At 36.9% G+C, this 15,263-nt stretch overlaps 1 pseudogene; it reads right to left on the reverse strand.

The window, feature by feature from the left end:
* Nucleotides 1-1,263: 1,263 nt before the first annotated feature.
* On the reverse strand, nt 1,264-12,045 carry LOC125855863 (uncharacterized; annotated as a pseudogene).
* Nucleotides 12,046-15,263: the final 3,218 nt, after the last annotated feature.

Genomic DNA, 15,263 nt, shown 5'->3' on the forward strand with positions numbered 1-15,263 from the left:
TGTCACTCTTTCTGCCTGGACTGGGAGTTGACTAGATATTGTGGTTATTTGAGGTCCGAGGTTGATGTTTATGATTTGAGGCTGTTATTTCTAGTTCGAGGCTGTTATTTCCACTTTGAGGTTGATGCGTATGGCTCGTGGCCATTAACTATAGTTAGAGTCCATCACTTAAGGCTTGAGGCATAGCATACACTTATTGTATATGTATTTGAGGCACTTCACTCTCATAGTCTTAGCTAATCTGTGTACCTACCGGGCTTATAGGTTCCATTCGAATTTAATTTAAACTTGCGCACGAATGTACCTTCTGGGATTATAGGGACCTAGTCAGGTTTAGTTTAGTTGTACTTATATTTTCTTTTGATATGCTCGCGTGCTCTCTTTCATATTTGCTTAGACCTCTGTTTATGTCTGTATTCTATCTTTTCATATTGTTTTCACCTTTGTTGCTTAGTTGGTATTTGATGCCTACTGAGTACCTTTTATTTTTGTACTCATGCTACCCTCTGCATCTGTTTCGTATGTAGATCCTAGTACCAGCTACAAATGGTGATTGTTCATGCCATTTTTTGCAGCTTTCAGGGATCAAAGACGAGAGTAAGCACTTGACGTTCTTGATCAGCCTGTCTCCTTTTGTATATATGTCTAGCTAGTTTTTTGCCTTTGAGATGACTTGTTGTGGTCCACTTTTGGGACTTCTATTTTTCATATTAGACAGCTCTATACTTGTGATTTCAAGGTTTTTGGAGGGATTCTATTGTATATAGATTTTGTTCGCTTCCTCTTTGGTCTTATTATATTGTCTGGTGTTGGTTATGCTTAGTTCTACACTTGTACTAATTACGAGTTGTTCTGAGTACGAGTTTGATTAACTACTGATGGGTTATAGTAGGTGTCATCAGACACGAGGGATCAGATCGGATCCTGATAGTATTTTTCAGAACTTTTCTTAAAAGTCACCATCTTAAATAGGCCCAGACCTGGAATTCGACTTCCAATGTTGAACAAAAGTATCAAGGATTTTTTGCAGTATATTTTGATTGATAAGAACCTTACCTATTGTCCATTCAAGCATTTTATAGTTGCGCCACATTATAGACCCAACAAAACCTATTTCATTAAGTTCACTGTATCTTGCGGTCAAGGAATGACTTGCTCTATTTTCCATAGGATTAAAAATACAATTAAATTCATCCATAACCATTTATCAATGTCATGTATTGATCGAATAATTATAAATTCTTTTCACATAATATGGTTCTGTTAACGGGACTTTGTACTTGGCCTAAAATGTGATAATGGTAACTCATCCCTACTGTTAATCTAACAAGTAAATTGTTGCCTAGAGTCAAAAATCACTAAAAAGAGATCCAACCTTGAATGTGATGATTGGATTTTGACCATTTAAATGGCAACTTATTGATAATATGAAGTAGTAATACATATGATGTTGCCAACATACAACATAAAGAAACTAAAATATCAAGAGTCTATGATTAAATGGACCAAAGATAAATAAACTAGACAATTAAAAAGAGATTAATTGTCATTGATTGATCAATCCAAATTTCTGAATTCTTCCCCATTTAAAAATTCATTGAGGAAAACATCATCCCATTCCCATGCATCATTCTCAAGTGTGTTTTCAACATGATATTCATTGTTTCCCATGGTATTCTCTTGATCATTGTGATAAAACATTTAAAGTGAGTATTTTTGTGAATAATATAATAAAATTTATTTATAAACAAACAAATAAAATTAATTACTCAATAATAATATGAACAGATATTTGAACTAACCTCCATGGAATAGTTTAATCCATTAACATTAGGAGTTATTGCATCGCTTTGAACTGAAGAGTGATCATTTTTTTGATTGATGTGATTGTTGGTGTTGTTATTATGAAAGTTGTCATTCCCATTTGAACTAACCTCCATGAAATTGTTAAATCCATTAACATTATTTTGCCAGAAGTTCATAATAGAGTTGTCACTACTTTCACCGAAAGTTATTTGTGCCTACAAAATATATGACTTAACTAGTTTAGTACAGAGGATGGGACTGGGGTGGGGGTTCAGATTTAACAAAAGAATATTAATGTACCTGTGATTTTTCAAATGTTTGTGTCGAATTATGCTGGACATCTATCACCATGTTTTGTTGTTAGCTCTATTGTGCAAATTAAATTAATTGTATAAAAAAATTAAAAAATATCTCATTTTTTTTAAGAAGATCCTAGTTACTACACATTAAAAATAGTGTTACCTGCATTGGGATATAAGGTGACGGGTCTTGAATTTGAGAAAATGGTATATTTCTAGACTGTGAAGAACTTGCAAATGAAGGGGTATAAGTATAATGTAACACCCCATATCCGAAACAGACCAAAAATGCAGATTTTGAGAAGTTGCCATCCACGAATCGTAGGTCAGAATATGGCTCGTGCTGGTGGTCCGTGGTTCACCTCTGCAACCCCTCCCTAACCCAGCTCAGAAAATCGGCTAAGTCTCGACCCACGGACAGATCCACAGTCCGTAGGTCAGACCACGGTCTGTGATCTATGTCTGTGGATCAATACTCCTTTACCCAGCCTCTGACATGAACTACGGTCGACTAGCACGTATCATCCTTCGATCCACAGTCCGTAGGTCTGACCATAAGTGAGGGTCAGGAGCCAGTTAGATGAAAAGTGTTGATTGGGTCAAATTCAGATGGTCATGAATCTTAGCACAAAAGTAATTATGTGTCCCATGATGTATGATATGATAGATAATTGAATCCTCTTTCCAACGCCACCGAGTTTGCTAAAATCCGTCCTATGAGTAAAAAGGTATGCTTGTTTTATTGAAGTCGTGTCAGGCAGAGTTCATCGACGACCCCAATCTATGGACCGTAGATTGAACCACAACTCATAGGTCCAATCTGTCGGTCAGTCCAATAGCAGTTAAGTCAGGGGTCTTTTGGTCTTTTCCTATTTCGTTGGACCCCTAATATACGTCGTTTAGACCCTAAACCATGAGGTTTTAGTCCGTTTAAGTCTAAAATCATAACTAGAACTTATCTAAGTCAAATCATTAATCAAAACTTAGAAAAATTAGAGCATAAGAGGAGAAAAGATGTCAAGAACCCTAGTTCAAGAACGCAGCAAGTTTCCTTCAGTTCCAGCCCCAAAATCGAATGATTTCTCCGTGGAATTCGTCACTAGGTATGAGGAATTTCACTAGTGTGTTCCTTTTGCCCATTAGGTCCCTAGAATTCAGTCAGAATCTTGGTTCCATAATTATGAAAAGACCTAGGGTTTCTAGAATTTCAACAAATCATCATGAATTAATTATTTAAATGTTTCAAATAAAATTATCATGTTATTACTCAGTTTATTGCATGAATTTCAGAACCCTAGCTATGTATTTCTTTAGTTCTTGAATTACACATGCTAGGTCAGATATTTCAGTATTCAGTTATACATATATCAGTTTATGAATGCATCATTATTAGATTAATTGTTCCATTCTCAGTTTTGCATGTACAATTTTGAGCTATCCAGTATTACAGAAATTCAATCATAATGTGTTAATCACTTAATTCATTGGGAGTGGAATAATACCGAGTTGGACTAGGGTTCAGCGTACCCAAATAGTCCCAGAAGTTGTAAGTCCCCTCTATGGGCATCATTTCAGTGATCACGCCAGCATGCCTCTATACCTCTAGCAGGGTATATTGGGTCCTCTCGATGGGGCGTATACATCAGACTCCACATTTAGCTCATGTGGTTTTATTGTCGATTATTAGTAGCTTCCACAGTTCTCTCAGATTCTATTGCGTTGACCTCATTTACAGTACAGTCAGTATTCAGTTTCAACATGTTATAAATTTGGTCATTGCATTCAGTTAACTCAATATTCAGCATCTATATCTTTTTCAGATTATTTCATTGCTTTATTGCTTTGCCCAGTTATATGTTGTTTCAGCTTTACTTTATCATGCATGCTTAGTACCTTTCAATTACTGATGCATACGTGTGCTACATCTTATCGTGATGTATGTTCAGGTTCTCAGCATCTACATCACGCTTAGGTCATTTCCTGATCTTCAGACAGCAGCATCAGCGGTGAGTCCTCATTCTTTGAGGACTATTGACATGTTTATATTTATCACTTTTAGTCTTTAGTTTCAATTTTGCTAGACTTAGTTGGGGCATGTCCTAACATTTCTAGTCAGTTTAAAAGCTTATTTCAGACATAGATTCAGCTTAGTATTGAGTTAATATCTTCTTTGTATTAAACTCATCAGTTATCATTTATCTCAGTTATAGTATATGAGTATTCCCCATCTTTTCATTTTTATTTATGATTTAGCTTCCACATTAATTCATTTTCTTTAGTATGCTCATGATTAGGCCAATAGGGTTAGCTTGGGATCACTTGTTGTCCTAGGTCCCGTGTTCGCGTCTCGGGGGTAGTTCGGGGAATGACAAACTTGGTATCAGAGCATTAAGTTTAAGTTTCATAGGATGTTTGAAAAGCCGCATTAGGTAGAGTCCTTTTCATGGATGTGTAGTGCGCACTACATCTAATGAGGGGGAGGCTACAAAGTATTTTAGGAAATCTTCATTTTCTTGTTACTCTTATCATCCGTAAGGTATGATCTAAATTCTATTCTAACTCGATGTTCTACATTTCAGTGATCATGCCTTTTCGTAGACCTAACGCCAGGAATATGAATGCTAGGAACACAAACGCAGCTCCTCCCGTTCCAGATCAGGAAGTCTCAAATGCTGGATTCAGGAATGTCATTCAGATGTTGGCTCAGAGTGTCGCTAACCAGAACAATCAGCGGGTTCAAGCTCCTGTGAATGCAAATGGTGGATCAGCAGCAGCAAGGGTCCGTGAATTTGTTAGGATGAATTCTCCTGAGTTCTTAGGATCGCAGACTGGTGAGGATCCCCAAAATTTCTTGGTGAGATCAAGAAGATCTTTGAAGTGATGCAGGTAATTGGGAATGATCGGGTTGAGTTAGCATCTTACCAACTTAAGGATGTGGCTCATATTTGGTATGCTCAGTGGAAGGAGAACAGGGGTACAAATGCAACTCCTATTACTTGGGATTGTTTCAGCGAAACCTTTCTAGACAGGTTTTTCCCCATAGAGTTAAGAGAAGTAAGGGTCCAGGATTAACTTAAGGCGGAGTAACATGACTGGCCAAGAGTATGGGCTCAAGTTTAACTAACCCTCCAGGTATGCTCCTCACATGGTTGCTGATTCCAGGGCTCAAATGAATAAGTTTTTGTATGGAGTGTCAGACTTAGTGAAAACAAAGTGTAGGAATGTTATGTTGTTGGGAGACATGAACATCTCTAGGCTCATGACTCCTGCTCAGCAGGTTGAGGGTGATAAGCTTAGGGAACAGGCTAAGGAGACTAAGAAAGCAAGAACAGGTAACTACAAGTATTCCCAACAGAAATCGGGTGGTGGAAATTGCTCACAGTTTCAGTAGAAGTCTTCGACTCCAGCACATTCATCAGCTAGTGTTCCATCCCCCAGGTTCTGTAATGATCAGAAAGGTAGGGCGTCAGGCTCTAAGTCTCAAGGTAGTGTTTCAGGCACCAAAACCTACCCAACTTGCCTGAAATGTACTAAGAACCATTAGGGCGAGTGCCTTGTAAGTAAGGAATGATGTTTTGGGTGTGGTCAGTCTGGTCATAGATTGAAGTATTGTCCTTCTAGACAGGGTCAAAGAGGAAATAATGGTAGAGCTCAGTCTACAACTTCAGCAGCACCAGCAGGTCGCCCGACTCAGCAGGGTAACTCATCTGTTACAGGTGGCGGACAATGCTAAAACAAGCTCTATGCTCTTCAGGCTCGTCAAGATCAGGAAAATTCTCCTGATGTAGTCACTGGTATGTTACGAGTCTTTGATCTTGATGTTTATGCATTGTTTGATCTAGGGATTACTTTGTATTTTGGAACTCCTTACATAGCAGTCCAATTCAGTGTTAGCCCACAAACTCTTTCAGAACTCTTCTCAGTCTCTACTCCAGTCGATGACCCAGTTATAGCTAGACGGGTATACAAAAATTGTCCTATCAAAGTCTCTCAGAAAATTAACTCAGCAGATCTTGTATAGTTAGAAATGGTACACTTTGATGTCATTCTAGGCATGGATTGGTTACATTCCTGTTATGCCTCAGTTGATTGTAGAACTAGGATTGCTCGTTTTCATCTTCCAGACGAACCAATCCTAGAATGGAAGGGTAGTAGCTTAGCGCCTATGGGTCGATTCATTTCTTACCTTAAGGGCAGAAAGATTATCTCTAAGGGTTTTCTCTATCATCTGGTTCGAGTTAAGGATTTTTGTTTCGAATCCTCACCTTTTGAGTCAGTCCTTGTAGTCAATGAGTTTCCAGATGATCTTCCCGGAGTTCCTCCCGAAAGGCAAATCGACGTTGGGATTGATCTCCTTCCAGATACCCAGCCTATATCTATTCCTTCTTACAGAATGACTCCAGCTGAGCTTAAGGAATTGAAAGAGCAGCTGAAAGACCTTTTAGATAAAGGGTTCATCAGACCTAGTATTTCGCCATGGGGTGCACCAGTGTTGTTCATAAAGAAGAAAGATAGTTCTCTCAGAATGTGCATTGACTATAGGCAGTTGAACAAAGTCACAATCAAGAATAAGTATCCCATCCCCATGATTGATGAATTGTTCGACCAACTTTAGGGTGCTAGTCATTTCTCAAAGATAGACCTCAGATCAGGTTATCATCAGCTTAGAGTCAGAGATAGTGACATTCCGAATACAGCCATCAGAACTCGGTATGGTCATTACAAATTTGTAGTTATGTCATTTGGACTAACCAATGCTCCTGCAGCTTTCATGGATTTGATAAACAGAGTGTTCAAGCAGTACTTAGACTTGTTCGTTATCGTCTTTATTGATGATATCCTCATTTTCTCTAGGAATGAGGAAGAACATGCGAGTCATTTGAGAGTTGTTCTGCAAACTCTCAAAGATCGCCAGCTATTTGCAAAATTTAACAAGTGCGAGTTTTGGTTACAATCAGTTCCTTTCATTGGGAATATTGTGCCTAGTGAAGGAATTCAAGTAGATTCCGAAAAGATAGAAGCAGTGAAACAATGGCCTAGACCTACCTCTGCTACAGATATTAGAAGTTTCTTAGGTCTAGTGGGCTATTACAGATGATTCATGGAAGGATTTTCATCCATAGTCTCACCATTGACTAGGTTGACTCAGAAGATGGTCAAGTTTCGGTGGTCAGATGATTATGAGAAAAGCTTCGCAGAACTGAAAACTAGGTTGACTACAACTCCTGTCTTCACTCTACCAGAGGGTTCAGATGGTTATGTGATCTATTGTGATGAATCCAAGGTCGGCCTAGGTTGTGTAATAATGTAGCAAGGTAAGGTTATAGCTTATGCTTCTAGACAACTTAAGGTACATGATAAGAATAATTCGACTCATGACCTCGAGCTTGCAGTATTGGTGTTTGCACTCAAGATTTGGAGACACTACTTGTATGGTGTTCATGTAGTTGTGTTCACAAACCATAAGAGCCTCTAGTATGTATTCACCCAGAAAGAGTTGAATCTTTGCCAGAGAAGGTAACTTGAGTTCCTCAAAGATTATGATATAAGTGTGCATTACTATCCGAGTAAGGCGAATGTAGTAGCAGATACTCTTAACAGATTATCTATGGGTAGTGTAGCACATGTTGGGGAAGAAATAAAAGAGCTAGCAAAGGATGTTCATAGACTTGCTCGCCTAGGAATTCGCTTTATGAGCATATCAGATGGTGGTGTAACGGTTCAGAATGGGGCAAAATGTTCTTTGGTAGTAAAGGTTAAGGAAAAGCAAGACAGTGATCCAATCTTGCTTGAACTTAAGGGTGCAGTCCATAATCAGGGAGTGGAGGTTTTCTCCCAAGGGGGGATGGTGTACTTCGCTACCAGGGTCGATTATGTATTCCTAATGTGGGAGAGTTGAGACAACATATCCTTGCAGAGGCCCATAACTCCAGATATTCTATCAATCCAGGCGCCACTAAGATGTACCACGATCTGCAGGAAGTCTATTGGTGGAATGGTATGAAAAGAGATATAGCAGACTTTGTGGCTAAGTGCCCCAATTGCCAGCNATATTCTATCAATCCAGGCGCCACTAAGATGTACCACAATCTGCAGGAAGTCTATTGGTGGAATGGCATGAAAAGAGATATAGCAGACTTTGTGGCTAAGTGCCCCAATTGCCAGCAAGTCTAAGTAGAATATCAGAAACCAGGAGGCATGACTCAAGAGATTGACATTCCTACTTGGAAGTGGGAAGTGATCAACATAGACTTCATCACAGGTTTACCACTTACTCGCATACAGGATGACTCCATTTGGGTGATTGTTGATAGGGTTACTAAGTCTTCTCGCTTTTTGGCGGTCAAGACTACAGACTCGACGGAGGATTACGCCAAGCTTTACATTAATGAGATTGTGAGGTTGCATGGGGTTCCTTCGTCTATCATCTCAGATAGAGGTACTCAGTTTACCTCTCATTTCTGGAAGTCATTTCAGAAAGGTCTTAGTACTCAGGTTACTCTTAGCACAACATTTCATCCACAGACGGATGGTCAGGCAAAGCATACCATTCAGACCTTAGAGGACATGTTGAGAGGTTGTGTGATCGACTTCAAGGGTAGTTGGGACGATCACCTTCCTCTTACTGAGTTCGCCTACAATACTAGTTACCATTCTAGCATTCAGATGGCCCCTTATGAGGCATTGTATGGGTGTAGATGTAGATTTTCAGTTGGTTGGTTTGAAGTAGGTGAAACAACCTTGATAGGACCAGATTCAATCCTTGATGCTATGGAGAAAGTGCAACTCATTAGAGATAGACTTAAGACTGCTCAGAGTCGCTAGAAGTCTTATGCAGATGTGAGAAGAAGGGAACTAGAGTTCCAAGTTGATGATTGGGTTTTCCTGAAAGTGTCACCTATGAAGGGGGTGATGAGATTTGGCAAGAAAAGAAAGCTCAATCTGAGATATGTAGGCCCTTACCGGATTTTGAAAAGGATTGGTAGAGTGGCTTATGAGTTAGAGTTGCCAGCAGATTTGGCAGCAGTGCATCCAGTCTTTCACATTTCACTTTTGAAGAAGTGTGGGTGATCCAGCATCTGTAGTGCCATTAGAGAGTGTGGATGTAAAAGATAGCCTTTCTTATGAGGATGTACCAGTTGAGATTCTTGATCATCAAGTTAGAAGGTTGAGAACCAAGGAAGTCGCTTCAGTCAAGGTTTGGTGGAGGAGCCGGTCCGTAGAAGGAGTCACTTGGGAAGCAGAAGTTGCCATGAAAGGAAAGTATCCTCACCTCTTTCCTTCTAATTTCACTCCAGCTTGAGGTATTAGTTCCTCTTTAGTTTTTCAGTCATTCATTCGTAAATTCAGTCTTAGAATCATGTTCCTTCAGTTTGTACTTGCATTTTCAGCGTATTTACATGTTCTTGGAACTCAGTTCAGTCAGAAATTTAGTTCTCAGTGTTTAGTGGTAGGGATTGCATCCCTCTCCCTCAATTTCAGCTAGTTTAGTCTTCATTCGAGGACGAATCGTCCCAAGGGGGAGATAATGTAACGCCCCATATCTGAAACAGACCAAAAATGTAGATTTTGAGAAGTTGCAGGTGCAAACCACGGTTTCCATCCACGAACCATAGGTCAGACCATGGCCCGTGCTGGTGGTCCGTGGTTCACCACTGCAACCCCTCCCTAACCCAGCTCATAAAATCAGCTAAGTCTCGACCCACGGATAGACCCACGGTCCGTAGGTCAGACCACGGTCCATGGTCTGTGTCCGTGGATCAAGACTCTTTTACCTAGCCTCTAACACAAACTACGGTCGACCATCATGGACCGTCGTTCGATCCACGGTCCGTAGGTCTAACCGTAAGTGAGGGTCAGCAACCAGTTAGATGAAAATTATTGATTTGCTCAACTTCAGATGGTCATAACTCTTATCACAAAAGGAATTAAGTGTCCCATGACCTATGATATGATAGATAATTGAATCCTCTTTCCAACGCCACCGAGTTTGCTAAAATCCGACCTTCAAGTAACAGGTTATGCTTGTTTTAGTGAAGCCGTGTCACGCAGAGTTGATGGACGACCCCAATCTACGGCCCGAAGGTCCAATCCATTGGTCACTCCGACAGCAGTTAAGTCAGGGTCTTTTGGTCTTTTCCTATTTCATTGGACCCCTAAGATACGTTGTTTAGATCGTAAATCATGAGGTTTTAGTCAGTTTAATCCTAGAAACATAACTAGAACTTATCTAAGTCAAATCATTAATCAAAACTTAGAAAAGTTAGAGCGTAAGAGGAGAAAAGAGGTCAAGAACCCTATTTCAAGAACGCAGCATGTTTCCTTCAGTTCCAGCCCCGAAATCAAAAGATTTCTTCGTGGAATTCGTAACCAAGTATGTGGGATTTTACTAGTGGGTTCCTTTCACCCATTAGGTCCCTAGAATTTAGTCAGATTCTTGATTCCATGATTATGAACATACCTAGGGTTTCTAGAATTTCAACAGATCATCATTAATTAGTTATTTAAATGTTCCAAATCAGATTATCACGTTATTACTCAGTTTATTGCATGAATTTCAGAACCCTAGCTATGTATTTCTTTGGTTCTTGAATTACACGTGCTAGGTCAGATATTTCAGTATTCAGTTATACATGCCTCAGTTTATGAATGCATCATTATCAGATTAATTATTGCATTCTCAATTTTGCATGTTCAGTTTTGAGCTAACCAATATTACAAAAATTCAGTCATAATGTGTTAATCACTTAATTCATTGGGAGTAGCATAATAACGAGTTGGTATAGGGTTCAGCGTACCCAAATAGTCCCAGAACTACTAGCCACGTAGGCTGTAAGTCCCCTCTATGGGCATCATTTCAGTGATCACGCCAGCATGCCTCTATACCTCTGGCAGGGTATATTGGATCCTCTCGATGGGGCGTATACATCGGACTCCACATTTCGCTCATGTGGTTTTATTGTTGGTTATTAGTAGATCCCACAGTTCACTCACATTCTGCTGCATTGACCTCATTTACAGTACAATCAGTATTCGGTTTCAGCATGTTATAAATTTGGTCATTGTATTCAGTTAACTCAGTATTCATCATCTATATCATGTTTAGATTATTTCATTGCTTTATTGCTTTGTTCAGTTATATGTTATTTCAGCTTTACTTTATCCTGCATGCGTAGTACCTTCCAGGTACTGACGCATACGTGCACTACATCATCTCGTGATGTAGGTTCAGGTTCTCAGCATTCGGATCAAGCTTAGGTCGGTTCCCAATCTTCAGTTCAGCAGCATCTGTGGTGAGTCCTCATTCTTCGAGGACTAGTGACATGTTTATCTTTATCGGTTTTTGTCTTTAGTTTCAATTTTGCTAGACCTAGTTGGGGCATGTCCCAACATATCTAGTCTGTTTAGAGGCTTATTTCAGACGTAGTTAGATTCAGCTTAGTATCGAGTTAATATCTTCTTTGGATTAAACTCATCAATTATCATTTATCTCAGTTATAGTATATGGGTATTCTCCATCTTTTCATTTTTATTTACGATTTAGCTTCCGCATCAGTTTATTATCTTTAGTATGCTCATGATCAAGCCAGCAGGGTTAGCTTGGGATCACTTGTGGTCCTAGGTCCCGTGTCCACATCTCGGGATTAGCTCGGGGCGTGACATATAATTTCTAAAATTGTTTGCTACTCTCTTTCCTTTGTCCATCCGATCTTGATATATGCTCTCTTGGATACTTGAACTGTAATAATAACGAAATAATAAAACTAAACGAAAAAAGGAGAGGGAATTCTTCGTAGAAAAATATCATGTGAAAAAAATTAATGACCTGTATGGATTAATCCAACTATTAGTATCAAACTGTTGGGAGAGTTGTTTGTTGGGAAGCAAATTGAACATCCATGTTTCCTTGTTTCTCCAATTCCATCCTATCAAAATTCATTTGATATTAATTAGGATCTTACATAGTTTCTAAAAAATAATTATTTTCTTAAATGATAAATTTAGAAAAAATTATTGGAGGAAAGAACAAACTTTACTAGCCTTGATTTTTTGGAGAGATAGATGAAAGTTCCTCTCACACCAAGAAAGTTGATGAAGAGAAGACTCTTGATCTGGTCCTGGTTCGTAATCCCTGCTGAAACATGTTTGACTTGACACGAAATTTAAGAAAATAAAGAAGACTTTTGAATCTTGTGGTCCTAAATTAAAGTTATGTCAAATGTACAAAATAGTCTTTTAATCTTGTGGCCTTAAACATGTCACGTGGAAAGCTGAAATTAAAATGTTATCAAAGAAAGAAAGACATCATTCTTTTGAAACAGACTAAAAAGAAAAGGAAGTCATTCTTTTTTAAACGGAGGGAGTATAATCTAAATGTCTAAATGAATGTTGAAGGTAAAGTGGATATATTCAGCCAAGATATTACAATTAAGAAGAACTAAAAATGAAAACACTTGTGATACTAAATCAAATAACCTTATGTTAGCATCCACAATCTGCAATTCCAATGTGCTCTTCTTGATTTGTAGCTCCAATTCTGCATTAAAGAATTTCAAGTTAAAATGACTTTATCAACTTTCCTCATTGGCTCTAATAATAATAACTAGCTATAATAGAAAGGATAGATTGAAAAGAGAAAAATGACTTATAATTCAATTTTAAACTTGACAATAAGAGAGATCACATTAAGTTCTTCTCACCTCAATCCTGTAGAAATTCAGGCACCAGCAACAAACATCCAAAGGCAACCATCATGAAAGAGTTTAATTCATTAGTGAGAGTCAATTTTACTTGATACAAAAGAAATCAAGCATGAGGTACTAGGTAATATTTAATATTTTGATAAATTAAAATTGTGTAACGCTTGTATAACTCCGTTCAAGTGAGCTTGTTCACATTGCCAATCTCAAGATAAGATAATGGAGGAGGATTGCCGATTATAAATCAGAAACAACTTCTATACACTACAAAAATAAGAGTAAGGTTACATACATCTTATTCTTCCGCGACTCTACTTTTAGGATTACACTCATCAACTTGATCTTGTTATTGTTGTTGCAACACTTGTAGGTTAATGAACACTATACTAAAGAATTAAAGCTAATGAACATTATACTAAAGAATTAAAGCTAATGAACACTATACCAAAGAATTAGTTGCTCGTCTATATTTTTTCCTAGTTAGAAAAGATTTTGTTAATTATGCTTTGGTTGACTTTCTAATCTCTTTTCTTTATTATATTATATAAGCATAAAATACAAAGTACTATTATTATTATTATTATTATTATTATTATTATTATAATAATAATAATAATAATAATGATAATAATAATAATAATATGTATATGATTTTTAAGTTTATAGACTCGCCAAATTAATTTATCTATATATTTGTAATTAGTAGTCAAAGCACTTATAAGCTAAGTGTCTATGAATCAAAATCAGTCAAAAGTAATAAGTTGTCACCCATATTAATTTTTAAATTTTCATTTTAATAAGAACTTTTAATTTGAATAAGTATTTTATTCATTTTTCTGTAATAATTTTTTCTTTCTCAAAGTACTCTTTTCAAAATAGAGCTCTTAATTCTCTCTTCATTTCATTTTTATCGTTTGTTACTTTTAAAATTAATTTTTTGTAAGTAACATTAAACAAAATATAATTAGAGAGAACAATAAATTAAACAAAGGAAGAAGTGAGAACGAGGAGAGATCCAAACTGTTCATCAAGCAAGTGTAGCTTGCTAACATCCCCTCTGATGTGGTTCAATTGCCTTAATTTTGTCACCTTTTCCTTCATTTCTATACCAAAAAAATATTAATAAATGGTGAATAAAATTGATCCCAATAATTAAATTTTGTTACAACTCTCTATCAATTATACACTTTTTGCCTTAAGTCAAACTTCTTGTCTTTAATGAATTAAAATTAGTTAAAAATCATTTAGTATTTCGTCAAATTTGAGGATGTCATTTTCTGAATCTTTTAATTATCACTCACTTTATTTTAATTTGTTTTTATGATTTTGTCTTGATATAATTTAATAAAGTAAAGAAGACTTTAAATCTTATGATCTTAAATTAAAGATAAGTAGAATGTATTAATATGTCATTGAATTTTGTGGTCATATATATGTTACATTGAAAATTGAAATTAAGGATTTGCCGAAAATGGATTTAAAAAACATTTTGATGAAGGAACTAAATGTCCTACATCAGTCAATAAATCAAATCCTAATCTCCTTATTTGACTAGGTAATCCTCCCTTTAAATTATCTTTAGGCTATGATTTAGACCAAGACCTAATTAACTTTACATGGTATCAGAATCAATCTTGATATATGACCTAGAAAACATGACATTTGTGGGGTGGAAATCCTTTGATCTCAATCTGATAGTGGGGTGATAAATGGAATTCCGGATAAAAATGTCAGAATAACGGTGGGGGAGGAGGTGATAAATGGAATATTGGATAAAAAATGTATGGATCTAAACAGAGTGATGGTGGTGCAATAAATTAAATCTCGGATAAGGAATATATAGATCTGGGCTTGAGGGGGAAGGAGAAGATAATCCTTATAAGGCTTAAACAACCTTCCTCCCTTTAAGTTAGCTTTTGGTGTATGAGTTAAGTTCAAGAGCTAACTTAACTTCTTTTTTTTTAAAGAGATTAAAAATAATAAGACAAACAATTTAAAATTTTTCATTTCAAACTTTAGTTAGTTTCACATTAATAGAAACAAGACATAATTTTAGAACATAAGAAAATTCTGCAAATACATATCGATAAGAAATAGGTAAAAGCGTAAAGTACCTGAACATTGGCCATGTGACTAACCTCAACAAAAGAAAAAAGACTCATAAGTTAGTACTACAGTATAAGTTACTAATAGCAAAGTTTATAAAAAAAAATTCAATTCAAGAAATCTAGGAAAAGTTAATGTACGTCAATCTCCTCTCAACGGGAAGCTTAACATAGCATTGAAGAATGTCTTCAGTTCTACAAAAGTAATACATTAGTTCAAAAATCAATCAAGCTAAATGTTTTATAGATTAATAACTAGCACAATGTAACGGAATATTCATACGATATTTTTCAAAATCGTAAATGCAATACCTCTTTTTGCTACATAATTTACTAAGTCGAGCAGCAGGCGA

Source organism: Solanum stenotomum, chromosome 2 (assembly GCF_019186545.1).
Source record: "Solanum stenotomum isolate F172 chromosome 2, ASM1918654v1, whole genome shotgun sequence".
NCBI lineage: Eukaryota > Viridiplantae > Streptophyta > Magnoliopsida > Solanales > Solanaceae > Solanum > Solanum stenotomum.